At 39.3% G+C, this 14068-nt stretch overlaps 1 protein-coding gene across 9 annotated transcripts in view; it reads right to left on the reverse strand.

The window, feature by feature from the left end:
• The window catches only part of Glce (glucuronic acid epimerase), a 71566-nt gene that overhangs the window by 34134 nt on the left and 23364 nt on the right, over positions 1–14068 (reverse strand). For 8 of the 9 annotated variants that reach the window (XM_016003507.3, XM_016003510.3, XM_076576438.1 and 5 more), the window contains one exon: positions 2647–2737. The exons of the other annotated variant lie outside the window; for it this stretch is intronic. The gene's annotated coding sequence lies outside the window, so the exon portion shown is untranslated. The remainder of the gene's footprint in view (positions 1–2646; positions 2738–14068) is intronic. 9 annotated transcript variants of the gene reach the window in all.

The following is a 14068-nucleotide window of genomic DNA, read 5'->3' on the forward strand; positions in this document are numbered from 1 at the left end:
TGTCTGAAGTATCACTAGCTGAAATTCAGAAGTTCAACACATGCTCAGTAACTTTGTGATAGTCCAGTGGAACTCTTATAGAAATGATACTTAGTATAATAGTTACAAAACAATTATATAACTAGAGGTGCTTTAAATTCCCAGCTCTCTTTCTTTAGGTCTCTTTCTTAAATCTGCTTCCTAAGAACAAAGCAGACACAGCTATCACAAACAAGCCCGTCCTAACCCAGACACATCCTCTCAGGCGTCACATATAGAAGGCTGTTTCAAGTCAAATCAAATGTATTAGTTTACAAGCTGAAGATTTACAAAAAGTTTATTTTTAATAAATTCCCCAGAATGAGTTCCTTCCAAATCCTATTTTTCCCCTTCAGATTTTTGGTGTCTAAAATAGATATTTCTTTAATAGAGGTTGGAAATTCTAATTTACATGCTAGATTTTAAAATATATTTTTCTTTTTTTCTTTAGCCCTTTAGAGATTGTTGGAAAACACAGCACACATCTTACAGACTTTCTTGACTCCAATTTTAATTTCTAATGTTTCTAAACATTCATAGGAATCACATTAAATATTAGATCTAGTACCCAAGAACAGCAAATTCTGTGTGCTTAAGTTCCTTTTATAAACTAGCACAGTACTTTCATGGGACCTCCATAAATCCTCCCACATATTGTAAAAAACCTCCAGATTACTCACACACTACCTGTTACAATACAAATGCTTTGTTTGCAGTTGTTATACTGTATTGTTTAGGAAATAACCACAAAGAAATGAAGTTTACATAATTTTTCTTGCAAACATCTTTGAGTTGATATTGGTCAAATCCACCAATATGGATTTTGCTGAGATAGGGCCAACCATGTTAAGTGGTTGAATTCACACTTTAGAGGGAAATATAATTCCTAATTTAACCACTAGATGTTTTTTCTATGTAGCCCAGGCTAGCCTTGAACTCTCAATCTTTCTGCCTTAGTCTCTCAAGTAATCTACAATACACTACAAAATTCTCAATTCTTCTGCTTAGTCTCTCAAGTAACTTACAATATACTACCAAGGCTGGCTCACTAATGTACATTTATATTAGGATATTTTCATTTAAAACTCCATATGCTATAAATTACTGTGGTGGTTTGAATAAAAGATGGCCATAGGGAATGGCACTATTAGGAGGTGTGGCCTTGCTGGAATGGGTGTGGTACTGCTGAGGAAGTGTGGCACTGTTGAGGAAGTGTGTCGCTGGGGGTGGGCTTTGAGGCCTGATATGCTCAAGCCTGGCCAGTGTGTCTCAATTTCTCTTCCTGTTGCCTGCCTATCTGGATATAGAAAGAATTCTCAGCTACCTCTCCAGTACCATGTCTGCCTGCATGCCACCATGCTTCCTGCCATGATGATAATGGACTAAATCTCTAACTGTAAGCCAGCTCCAATTAAATGTTTCCCTTTAATAATAGTTGCCATGGTCATGGTGTCTCCTCACAGCCAGAGAAACCCTAACTAAGACTTACTTTATTAGAACAGCTATTAATAACAATCATCATTCTCTCAAAGTCTTATTAGTTCTGTTTAAACTTACTAGGTAAAGCAAAATTTAATTAGTATGAATCTCTTTTTTAGAGCAGAAACAAAACCAGCATTATATAAACTTTTGGTTTTGAAAACAAAGAGCATTACTTAGAAATAAATAAGTACTTGGCATACAACTACTCATGGCATTAAGTATGGTTTAAAAAAACAATTATTTCTGAAAATTAGTATTTCTTTTTATTTTTAATTTATTCTTTATTCATTTATTTGGTTTTGTTGTTGTTGTTGAAACAAGAGTTTCACTGTATAGCCCTAGCTCTCCTGGATCTCAATCTGTACACCAAACTGGCCTCAAACTCAGAGATTCATACCTGCTTCTGCCTCCTGAGCACTGGGACTAAAGGTGTGCACCATTATGCCTAGCTAGAAAAGTAGTACTTCTAAGGACTTTCATTTCAAGATATTGGGCTTAGTACAGTTACTTAGATACCTACATGCATATTTAAATTCAAAGTTATAAACTTGGGCACTCAAGTGCTAAGGTAGCCATAGACTATAGCTAATGAGTGGACATGGTTATATTCCAATAAAACACTATTTACTAAAACAAGTGGCCAGCTGTGGGCCAATTTGATGACTTCTGTCCTATGCAAACATTTCTTTTCAATATATTACACCTTCAGTGACCATACCATCATGCTTCCTTTGTATCTGATAGCTGTCATAACAAACACTAGTCATTTAAATGGTAAAGGACCACCCTTGCCCACTTTCTGTTGACAGGATCTCATGTATTCCAATGGGGTCTCAAACTTGCTAAGTGGCTGAGGATGACCTTGAATTTCTGATTGTCCTGCCTCTGTCTCCCAAGTGAAGAGATTACAGGTGTCCCTCACCACAGCTGATTTAAATGGCACAAGGGATAGAACCCAGCATTTTGTTCATGCTAAACAAGCACTGTATTAACAGTTATACTTCTAACCTTGAGAAGCCAAAAACATTTTTTTTTCAGTACAAATCTCTAGTTAGACTCAGAAATAAAAATGTGTTAATAAAATAAACACTAAAATATGTTGGAAAATGTGTAAGGGTACAATTATATTTTATTAAATGATCTTACCTTAATCAAATGAAAGAATCAAAATCCTAATACATTTCTGGCTTCAATTCAAAAAATATTTGAATCCAAACTTTAGTTTCTTGTTAAATTCCTAGAAGAAAAAAACAATGAACCTTTCAGCAGCAAGGTTTGGTCGCAGATAAAATGTAGCAATTACAGTGCTCCAACTGCCTCACCAACTCAATGTAGCTTTGAGACCTGGCTAAAATGCCTAGAATAGAATACATGGGACCCTGAAGAACAAATGGCAATAGGCAGGTCCTGTGAGAGACCAAAACACAAAGCACCATTTTAGAACGGCCATCACTGTTTTCTTCTGGCATCAGTCAGTCTGAAGTGTGTATAGCCCAAAGGAAAGTTTCATGTTCCAGCTGTCACTGGAGAGGGAAATGTTAACATTCACAAGAAAGTGTAGAAATCACACACACACACACACACACACACACACACACACACCCTCTTCTCCATTCTCGGCCCAGCCATCTATAGGTGCAATGGCAATGAGGATCACAAGCCTGTAACTCAGAGGCAAGGGAACCTTGCCCTCTGGTCAGAGACGCCGCTGCAGTTCCAAGAGGACACAGAGATTCCCTAGTATATGTGAGATTCCACCCCTTCCCCACTCCTATATCCTCCTATTGCTTAGTCCTCAAGATGAGCGCAGCTTCCAGGAGTGCACTTAACAAATGAAGCTTCACATTCCTGTCAGAGACTGGAAAGGGGTAGTGCAGAGACCACTGGAGAGCATAAACAAGGAGAACAACACTGTCGCAAACACAATAGTGTAGGTGCACCATGACATCCATATAATGGGATTACAGACTGACAACCTCCATATGATGAAAATGCTCTAAAAGATGCAATTAGGATACCTAACCTACTAACTACCACAGCCTCATCTATATGCACCCAGGACACTTAGGCCACAACTAGGTAAAACCTTTTAATTCAAAACCTGTTTCAAAATAAAGTGTTGAGTATCTGGTGTTATCTACTGAACATTATACAAAAGTGAAAACCCAGAAAATGTGGATGGTTTGATTTATACCGTGACAAAGTTGAGAAGATCCTAGGTCTAACCATCATAAACTGAGGACTGTTTGGACAGGACAGTAAGTCAACATATTAACTATGCATACCGATATAAATGACAGTAAAAAACAATGACATCATGAGATTTGCAGGCAAATGGATAGAACTAGAAAATATCATCCTGAGTGAGGTAACCCAGACTCAGAAAGACAAATATGGTATGTACTCACTATAAGTAGATACTAGATGTAAAGCAAAGGATAACCAGACTGCAACTCACAGCTCCAGAGAAGCTAGCTAAAAAGAAGGACCCTAAGAGGGATGCATGGATCACCCTGGGAAGGGGAAATAGATGAGATATCCTTGAGTAAACTGGGAACGAGACGGGGGCAATAGAGGGAACAGGATGGTTGAGCTGGAACATCGATGGAGTGGGAGAACAAAGAAAGAGATACCTTGATAGAAGGAGACACCACGGGGATAGGGAGAAACCTGGTGCTATGGAACTTCCCAGGAATCTACAAGGATGACCCCAGCTTAGACTACTAGCACTAGTAGAGAGGGTGCCTGAGCTGGCCTACCCCAGTAATCATATTGGTTGACTACCCTAACTGTCATCATAGAGCCTTCATCTAGTAACTGATAGAAGCAGATGCAGAGATCCACAGCCAAGCACCCGGCTGAGCTCAAAGAGAGGGAAGAAGGATTCTATGAGCAAGGGGCACAGAGACAACCAAACCAAGCTAGTGGGAACTCATGAACTTTAGACCAACAGCTGTGGAGCCTGCATAGGACTGGATTAGGCCCTCTGCATAAGTGAGACAGTTGTGCAGCTTGGTCTGTTTAATGGACCCCTGGCAGTGGGATCAGGATCTATCCCTGGTGTATGAGCTGGCTTTTTGGAGCCCGTTACCTATGGTGGAACACCTTGCACAGCCTTGATGCACGGGGGAGGGGCTTGGACCTGCCTCAACTGAATGTATTATTAGGCTTTGCTGACTCCCTATGGGGAGGAGAGGATGGGGAATGGGTTGAAGGGGGAAGGCTGAGGGGAAGAGGGAGGAGGGATGAAAGGGAGATCTGTGGTTGATATGTAAAATAAATAAAAATTTCTTAATAAAGAAAAAAAAAACTTCCTTAGAGAATTCCTAATAATACTCATCAATTTGCTCTGCCCATAACATGAAACTTCACTGCCCCAGCCCGAGTATGGGCTGAATTCAGCAACTTATTTTCAAAGGTTAGAATACAGAAAGACAAAAATACTTTGTTGTGGAGATACTAAGCAAACACTACCTTCTGCAAGTAGTACTGTCTCCATGTACTCCCTGAAAAGGGTTGAAAGGACACCGCTTCTGTGTTGCTATTTTCTAAAACCCACAGTTTACTCATGAGGAAAGCACCAAAGTACATGAGATGCAGTCTACAGAACACCTGGCTAGTACTCAGAACAATCAAGGTCATGAAAAGCAGAGATAGACAGGAAACTGTCACAGACTATAGGAGACATTCCACAAAAGTCATGTGGAATCCTGGATTATGAAGAAACTAGTAAGGAATGAATTTAAAACCCAAAGTTGTCAACCTGACTACATCTGGAATTAACTAAAGGCCAATCAGCTGGGCACACCTGTGAGAGATTTATCTTGATTGGATCATTTGAGCTTCAGAAGACCCACCCTACATCTGGACCACATTTTCTGGTGGCAACTAAAAGGCATGAAAGAAGGAAGCTTTTGCTTTTTGCCTGTTTGCTCTCACTCTCGCTGGCAAATTCATTCCTTAACTGGTATTACAGTCTATTTCTTCAGGATTCCAGTGTATACTGAAGACCAGCTGAGACATTCAACCTCCTAGGCCAAACTACTATTGGATTCTTGGACTTTCTACAAGTAGTCCAACCATTGTTGGACTAGCAGGATCACAACCTGCAAGCCACTCTAATAAATCCTGTGTGTTTGTGTGTGCGTGTTCATTCTACCAATTCTGCTTCTCTAGGGAACCCTGACTAATTTAGTGAATATTATGGCAAGAAAGTTAGTTTTATGCTGCTAATAAAACTTAGCTGGCAGAGCAGTACATACCTGTAATTCCAGTTACATGTGAAGCCGAGGCAGGAAGATCACAACTTTCCAGCCAGACAAGACTATATAGTGAAATCCCATCTCAAAGACAAAACAATCCCCCATCAAATAAGCTCAAAAAGCTCTTTTTAAACAACACTGACTTACTGGCCAGGGATATGACTCAATGTGTAAAGTACTTCTATGTAGGCATAAGGATCCCTAGCATCCATGAAAAAAGCTGGTGTGACCACAGTGCTGGTTGAGGGGCAGAGATAGGAGGACCCTGGAGGCTTACTAGCCAGCCAGTTTACCCAAACTGATGAGCTTTGGGGGCAGTGAGCGATTTGTTTCAAAAAAGAAGGTAGAGAGCAATAGAGAAAGACACCCCATACAGACCCCTGGCTTCCATATGCAGGTGCTCTGGCAAATGTACATGCACCCCATCCCCCACACACTCCTGACTTACAGTCAGTAGAAAATGTGGGTGTGATTTATTACAGAGAGTATTCTGAAAATGAAAAACAATACTTTCTTTCCCTTTTTATTATCAGGGAAAATAAGAGTTTATTATCAAGGAAAGTAAGATATTTGAGTAAGTAGGATGAGGGAAAGCAAGCCAGTTACGTAGGAAAGGGATTTTACAAGTAATTCCACTCTTACTTTACCTCCACTAAGGAAGCAGTACTATAAGCTAACAATAATGATTATTACATTACTCACATGGGGTCATAAAACCAAGTCTATGTATTTTAATAACCAAATAAAATTAAATACAAAGGCCTATGACTCAAATACTTTCATGACATCATTTAATCTTTTGATTACTGTTAATCCTACTTATTTTAAAAATAATATTCAGCCAACTTCTTCTATTTAAGGCAAACTCAGTTCTCTAGTATCCTACTAACATCAGCAACAATTTCACATAGCCACCCTTCACTCATCTACACTTGCACTATTTTCAAATGGACAAGAGTCTGTAATGAACAGCTTTCACCCAAGGCCTTCTGTTCTAATCTGACATTCAATTAGAAATGAATGGTATGCTTCAAGAATTTAGGTTTACTCCAGAAACACATTGTGGGGGAAATAATTTACATTGGTTACTGAATCCTTTCTAACAACAGCTATCTGTATGTGTTATCTGTAAAAATTCAACAAGGCCAGTTTAGCTTCACCATCCATTCGAACAGTTCGTACTATAAAGTCATGCGTTTATTGTTTCACATAATCTACTAGATGTTCCATTTACTTTTTAAAAGGCAGATTTATAACCAAATCAGACTTCCAAAACTGCAAGGCACCTGCCAACAGCTTCTGCCAGGTGGGCACATCCTGGCTGTCTCTCTATGGCACTGGATGCGTTTATGCAACTCCTATATTTTAATGTTCAGAACCACAGGGATCTCTCTCCCTTCTCAAAAGAATCAAGAAAACCTCAATCATTTCTTTTTTTCTTTTTATTTTTTTGTTGTTGTGTAGGACCCATGACCCCAAACTCTTTGTCTTTAGTGCTTACATGTAACAGCCATTTGAATACTTGTTTTATTTAGTCAACTAACAAACATGTAACAAAATAAATAAAACAAGACAAAGTCCTGTGATCATGGAAATTACTGTGAGTAAACACAGTTGGCCTTTAGAAGATGTAAGAGGCAATGGGAAAAAAGGTCAACACACAGCTGCTGAGTGTGGGCTTCCACCTCATCTGAGGTTGCATAACTCAATGGAGGTCATGAAAATTTGGCAACACTAAAAGGTTCCTGCATGTGCAATAACCAAAGCTTGATTCAAAAGCCAAGAAGCAATGAGCCCAGAGTGTTTCTGGCAGTATTCTCCTGGGATGCATCACAGACTTCACTGCAACTATGGTTCTGAAAACATAACTCACACTGTGCATATGCCTTCATGTTATGCAATGCCAATACACACTGTCTCAAACACCTAACCTCAGATCCTAAGCCATTACACTGTGAATTGCAATGTTTTAAATGTACATAAAAACCTTTCTGCTCTTAGAAACATAATGGTTTAATTATGGAAATCGATGAATTTTAATATTTTCCTATCATTTCTTAGCATGTAAACATCAAATTAGTTTATCATTATGTTGCATTAGGCTCAAATAATTTATTTAAAAAATTGTTGTTTAGCTGGGCAGTGGTGGTGCTTGCCTTTAATCCCAGCACTTGGAAAGCAGAGACAGGTGGACCTCTGAGTTTGAAGCCAGCCTGGTATACAGAGTTGAGTTCCAGGAAAGCCAGGAATACACAGAGAAACCTTGTCTGGGGGTGGGGGGGCAGGGTAAAGATGCTCTATGCCCTGTAGTATCAAATATTTAGACAAGATTTAATTCTTATAGAAAAAAATGTATAACATCTCATTAGTATGCAAATTTACTTTAATCTTTAATGAATGACAAAATTATATGTAAACCAAAGAAGTTTTTAAATAAATATATGATCATCACTAATGTTTGATTTGTACACATTTAAAATACCTATATACCCAGGGGGGTCACATGAAATTTTTTGGCAAGAAGAGGTCACAAGTGGAAAAAAATCTAAGCAGCTTTGATAGACAATAAGCTGAGGTTAGCAGCTAATTGCTTTTTACTGTAAGACTTTGTAAAGAATCTAAACTGAGAAGACTAAATGGTAGTATTCAAAATGATAGACCTCAGTCATCATCATTGTTACTTACCATAGTATTCTACTTTTCTTCAAGTTCCATTTAGTAAGAATTTTTACACATGAATTAAATCCAACAAGATATTATAGTTTCGTAGCTGCTAAGGTGCTAAAAATGAAGTTCCTAGAAAACCATATTTCATAAGCACTTTTAAAAGATTATAGCACATTAAACCACCTGCCTCTATCAAAATGAAAGCAGCTTCACCCAGTATTAACCCTAACAGTAACACAACAAAGGCTAACCTCCATGAAAGTAACTCCAGTGAGTTTTCCACACACTATTCTTTCAGAAATGAAGCTCTGTTTCTACTTCAGCTACTCAGAGTCAGTCTGTTAAGAATTTATCACAGGGCTGGAGAGACACCTCAGGTTGTAAAGCACTTGCTTTAACCTGAATTCAGTCGCCAGAACCCATGTAAAAGAAAATGGGGCCTGCTGACATATGCTAGTAATAGCTACACTTGGGAGACAGACAGGTGGATCTCTAAGGCTCACTGGCCAGCCAGCCTCATCTTCTTGGTGAGCTCCAGGCCAGTGAGAAACTGTCTCAAAAAACAAAATGGATGGATCCTTGATAATGACACAAGAGGTTGACCCCTGAGCTCCACAAGCGCGCGCGCGCGCACGCACACACACACACACACACACACACACACACACGTAACTGTGTGTGTGTACATGTATATATACCCAAAATTATATCCATTAATAATGTTAAATTGCAAAAGAATCAAGAAGGGGTTTAAGATAAAGAGCTTAATATGTACCAAAATTAAGAAGGAAACTTAAAGGCTCTATGTGACATTTATACACTTATGTATTATACAGCAAACTTTTTTTTATTTAGCCCTTTGCTAACTGCTCTGATAAAAAATTCTGTGATGGCTAGCTACATTTGAAACTGGGTAAACCATCTATAAATAAATCTCATATCTATACTCACTCTAATCCATTACTAAAGTTCCCCACTACTGCTTTGGGACCACTGAGAAAACTCAGAGTAACTGCCCTTAGAAGTCTTGGAATGACTAATGAGGATCCTATAATTTCCTCCCAAGAGGTAAATGGTGGCTCCCTGAGAGCACAGTGGGGAACTAACATGTGATGAAGATGCATGCTTTAAGAGCAGCAAAGAGGCCGGGCGGTGGTGGCGCACGCCTTTAATCCCAGCACTCGGGAGGCAGAGCCAGGCGGATCTCTGTGAGTTCGAGGCCAGCCCGGGCTACCAAGTGAGCTCCAGGAAAGGCGCAAAGCTACACAGAGAAACCCTGTCTCGAAAAACCAAAAAAAAAAAAAAAAAGCAGCAAAGAGATAGTAAATCTCTCCCATTATTTTAAAAGCTGGGCTATCTACAGAAAAGCCACACTGAGAAGCTTCTTTTATTTTTTTTTTTTAAGACTGGATCTCATTGTGTAACCCTGGTTGGCCTGGAATTTGCTCTGTGGACCAAGTTGGCCAGAAACTCAGAGATCCCCTGTCCAGTGCTGGGATTAAAAGCATACACCATCACACCCATCCTGAGAAGATTTTAATCTGCTTCTGAGTTGGCATTTCTTCACTGTTGAATACTACTTCAAAGTCACTGCTGACTTTTTTTTTTTAAACTGAGTAACTGCTTGCTAGTTGTTGAATGGAAGAGAGGGAAATCTGCTAATAATAATATTTGTAGTTACGTGTGTGCGCATGTGCACACATGTGCATGAACTCTATGTAGATCAATCTAATCCCGAACTCAGATGTCTGCCTACGTCTACCCACCAAGCTCTGCTATCAAAGGTGTGCCAGCCACCACATAGGCCAGTCTGCTACTCTTACTCTTCCTTCACACTCCTACATCTATCCTCTAGTAAGGAAAAAAAAAATCCAAACCAAACCAAAACCAACCTTATAGTTAAAAGAACGAAATGGCAGGGCAAACTGGAATACCAGTACTCTGGAGACTGGGGCAAGCTAGGTCATCCACTCTAAAGGGGAGAAAGGAAGGGAAGGAAGGAGTGGGAAGAGATGTGGTGAGAGGTGAGAAGAGAAAGCATACCACAAACCAAACTTAAGTTAGCATTTCAGTCACAACATCTTGCCTACACCATGCAAAGAACAGAAGATTAAATCGATTTACATTCAAAGTTAAAGCTTTTGTTTCCACATCTTGGAACCACCTCATTGCCACTTTGTGTTTACACACTTGATCTAAAATATTAACAACCACCTCAGAAACAGTCTGTTGAACAGTAATTAGAACTTTATCTAGTTAACACACAGCAAAGACTGCCACAACACAGATGGCAGAAGACTTTCTCCTTTCCTCGTCAGTGTCAAAGAACTATTTCATGATTATGAAATCTGCACAGGAAAAAAAAAAAGAAATCTGACAGGGTATTTACAAAATACAAACTACAAACTAGTGACAGAATCACTTTATTAGAAAATTCTGTACAGCACAATCCTTGGGTATTTCTTAACGTAAAGATTGTTCTTACGATACTGGCCAAACCCAGCCAAATATAAGATTAAAGAATCAGAATGGACAAAGTCTGCTATTGGTTTGACTTGGGTCTTTAACGCACATGAATTCCCTGAAAAGCACAGGTTACCAAACTCTGTGCAAACTAGAACCATCTCAGCAGCATTTAAAAATCTCAAAGTGCAAATCACAACCCAAACTCAGGTCTGAATACGAGACAGGGATAAGTATCCTTAAAATTCCTAAGCAGTTACATATGGCTCATTCCTAGCAATTTATAGTATCAGGAGGCTTGGCATCTGGCACTGGCTCTGCCACCAGCAAGCTTGGGTACATCTCTGTGTGGCCATTTCCTCATCTGGAATATCTAACCTAATATCTAACATGCTGTGAGTCTAGGATGATGTTCTCCTACAAAGACTAAACTGGCTTCAACATAAACTATGCCAAGGGGGTGGGCAACAATAACAAGAAACAGTTGGAATCCATGGTCTGTTAAGAGTTTAGTTTTTTGAGGAAAGATTATTTCATAGTATATATCAAGTTCAACTATACTACAACTGCAGAAATTTTTATATATCCACCTCCTTCAAAGTCATAAAATAGTATCTATGTTGGAAATGTATGAAAACTTGAATTATCTTAAAATATAACAACCTTTTAAATTTCTATAAAACATCTACATGTTTTCTGATTTTTAACAGCTTTCCTACTTTTGTTGAGCTCTTACAGATATAATTTTAACTTCTTTTTTCTTGGTAGTAGTGCATGATTTTTAACTCTCTTTTAATATTCACCCATTTCATAAAGGGAAATCACTAGAAAAAACTAGAAACATGGGTACAAAGTATAGTCCTAAACCAAAATTTTACCCTCACCTAGTTCTCTTACAAATGAATGCTACCAGTTATGAAGATGCTTGAAAAAAAGGGGGGAACTCGGGCAACCAGATGAGCATCTTCCAGTCCCAGTACCTGAGGACTGGGTGGCCAACTTCAAAGATGTCCCTCATGATCCTGGCTCCCCAGTATTCACATGTTTATGTAATCTCTTCTTTCTCTAAGAGTAGAATCAACCTAGTAACCTGCTGACAAAAAAATAAATAATGACAGAAATGACATGATGCCACTTCTGTGACAAGGTTATTCAAGACTGATGTTCCCACTACCATGCTCTATGCTGGGACTCTTTCTTGACTTCTTTCTTGTTCTGACAAAGTCAGCTCCCATGCTGTGAGATGCTTTACAGGTACATACGGCAAAGAACAGAGAAGGCCTCTGGTGCAGGCAGTCTGAGAAGAAATGAATCCTGCCAACCACTGTATGATTAAGCTAGGAAGTGGCTCCTTCTACAGCAAAACTGCCCATTCCCCTTAATTTTCTGACATTGCTAGAAATCAATCCTGGGCCATGTCCATACTAGGCAAGTGTTCTACCACCTAGCTACATCCTCAGCCTTTCCCACTCTTGAAACCACACCAATCAGGCTCTTTTCCCAAACTTTGCCTAATGTTTTCCACATTACTAATTAAATGACCAATTCCCAGTTTATTCTTACTTTACCCATGAGCAGCATCCTGGAAACAGATTATCAGCTCTACTGACTTTATTTTCATTCTCCTTTGCTGGTTCCCCATTTCTCTACCTGAGCCCTGGAGTTCCATTCTTGGACTTCTCTTGCATCTATGCTTACTCCCCCGGTGGTCACCTCCAGACTTTAGATATCCACCAGCTTATCTCAAATTATTTATAGTTTGGTTTTCTCTCCATAACTGTTCTCTAATATACATGACTACCTACTGAGTACATTTTACTTGCACATTTAATATGCACTGAAGTTCAAAATTAAAGCCCTGGTTAGCTCTAGCACAACCCCACCATACACAGCCTCCTCCACTGCCAGTCTTCCCCGTTTCAGTAAATGGCAACACCAAGTGTCCAGTTGCATAGACCTTAGTTAGCTCTGTTTCTTGTCTTTTCTCTCTAGCCCACCTCTCATCCTTTAGTTGATAGTTTTACTTAAAAATAAAAATCAAACCTCTTGGCCAGGCAGTGGTGGCACACACCTTTAATCCCAGTACTCAGAGAGCCAGGTGGATCTCTGTGAGTTCAAGGCCAGCCTGGTCTACAGAGCGAGTTCCAGGACCAAAACTACACAGAGAAATCCTGTCTCGAAAAACAAAACAAAACAAAACAAATCTAACCTCTTAAAAAAAATACCCACTGCTATGAGGCTCACTCACATGGATTATTGCAATATTCTCCTAAACTGTCTTTCTGCCTTGAACCCTCAAATCTCTGTCACCATAAAGAATAATAAGATCATGTAGTCACTCTGTTCAAAACTCCCCAGTGGGCCACAAGGCGAAGTCCTAACAAAGTTCCCTCACTTCTCTGATCTCTACCACTCTCCCCTGGTCTGATTCTAATTCAGTCAAGTGGCTTTCTTCTTCCTTGGAAACTCTAGGCACACTTTCCACAGACATTACAATGTTCTTCCCTGAGTTACCCATATAGATTATTCCTTTGAGTCTTCACTCGATCGCCACTTTCTCAAGCCTGCCCACCTCTAATCCCCATGTATCTCAACCCTCTCCACATTCCCTTTCTCTCCTTTTCTCTGTAGTATTTAGTGCTGATACACTGCATTTTCTTTTACTTTCTAACTCCATCCATTAGCATATAAGCACCATAAAAGTCATGTACTTAAGAATAACTATACAGCCGGGCGGTGGTGGCGCACGCCTTTAATCCCAGCACTCGGGAGGCAGAGGCAGGCGGATCTCGGTGAGTTCGAGGCCAGCCTGGGCTACCAAGTGAGTCCCAGGAAAGGCGCAAAGCTACACAGAGAAACCCTGTCTCGAAAAACCAAAAAAAAAAAAAAAAAAAAAAAAAAGAATAACTATACAACCAACATTGATCTATGCCAATATGGCAGAATAATTTCAAAGGAACCAAAATATTACATTCATATTTCAATCATTTGTTTACATTCTGACAAGTTTAACTCCCTAATTAAGCATTATATTAAGTTAGTGTGCATTCTTCTGAATACATACATACTGATTAGAAGAGGAATCAGTTCAGAATCAAACAATAAGCAATCAGATTGTTAAAAAAAATAATTTTCCAGGGCCAGGAAGATACAAAATGTCATGGAATTCAACAATT

This window comes from Peromyscus maniculatus, chromosome 7 (assembly GCF_049852395.1).
Source record: "Peromyscus maniculatus bairdii isolate BWxNUB_F1_BW_parent chromosome 7, HU_Pman_BW_mat_3.1, whole genome shotgun sequence".
In the NCBI taxonomy this organism is placed as follows: Eukaryota; Metazoa; Chordata; class Mammalia; order Rodentia; family Cricetidae; genus Peromyscus; species Peromyscus maniculatus.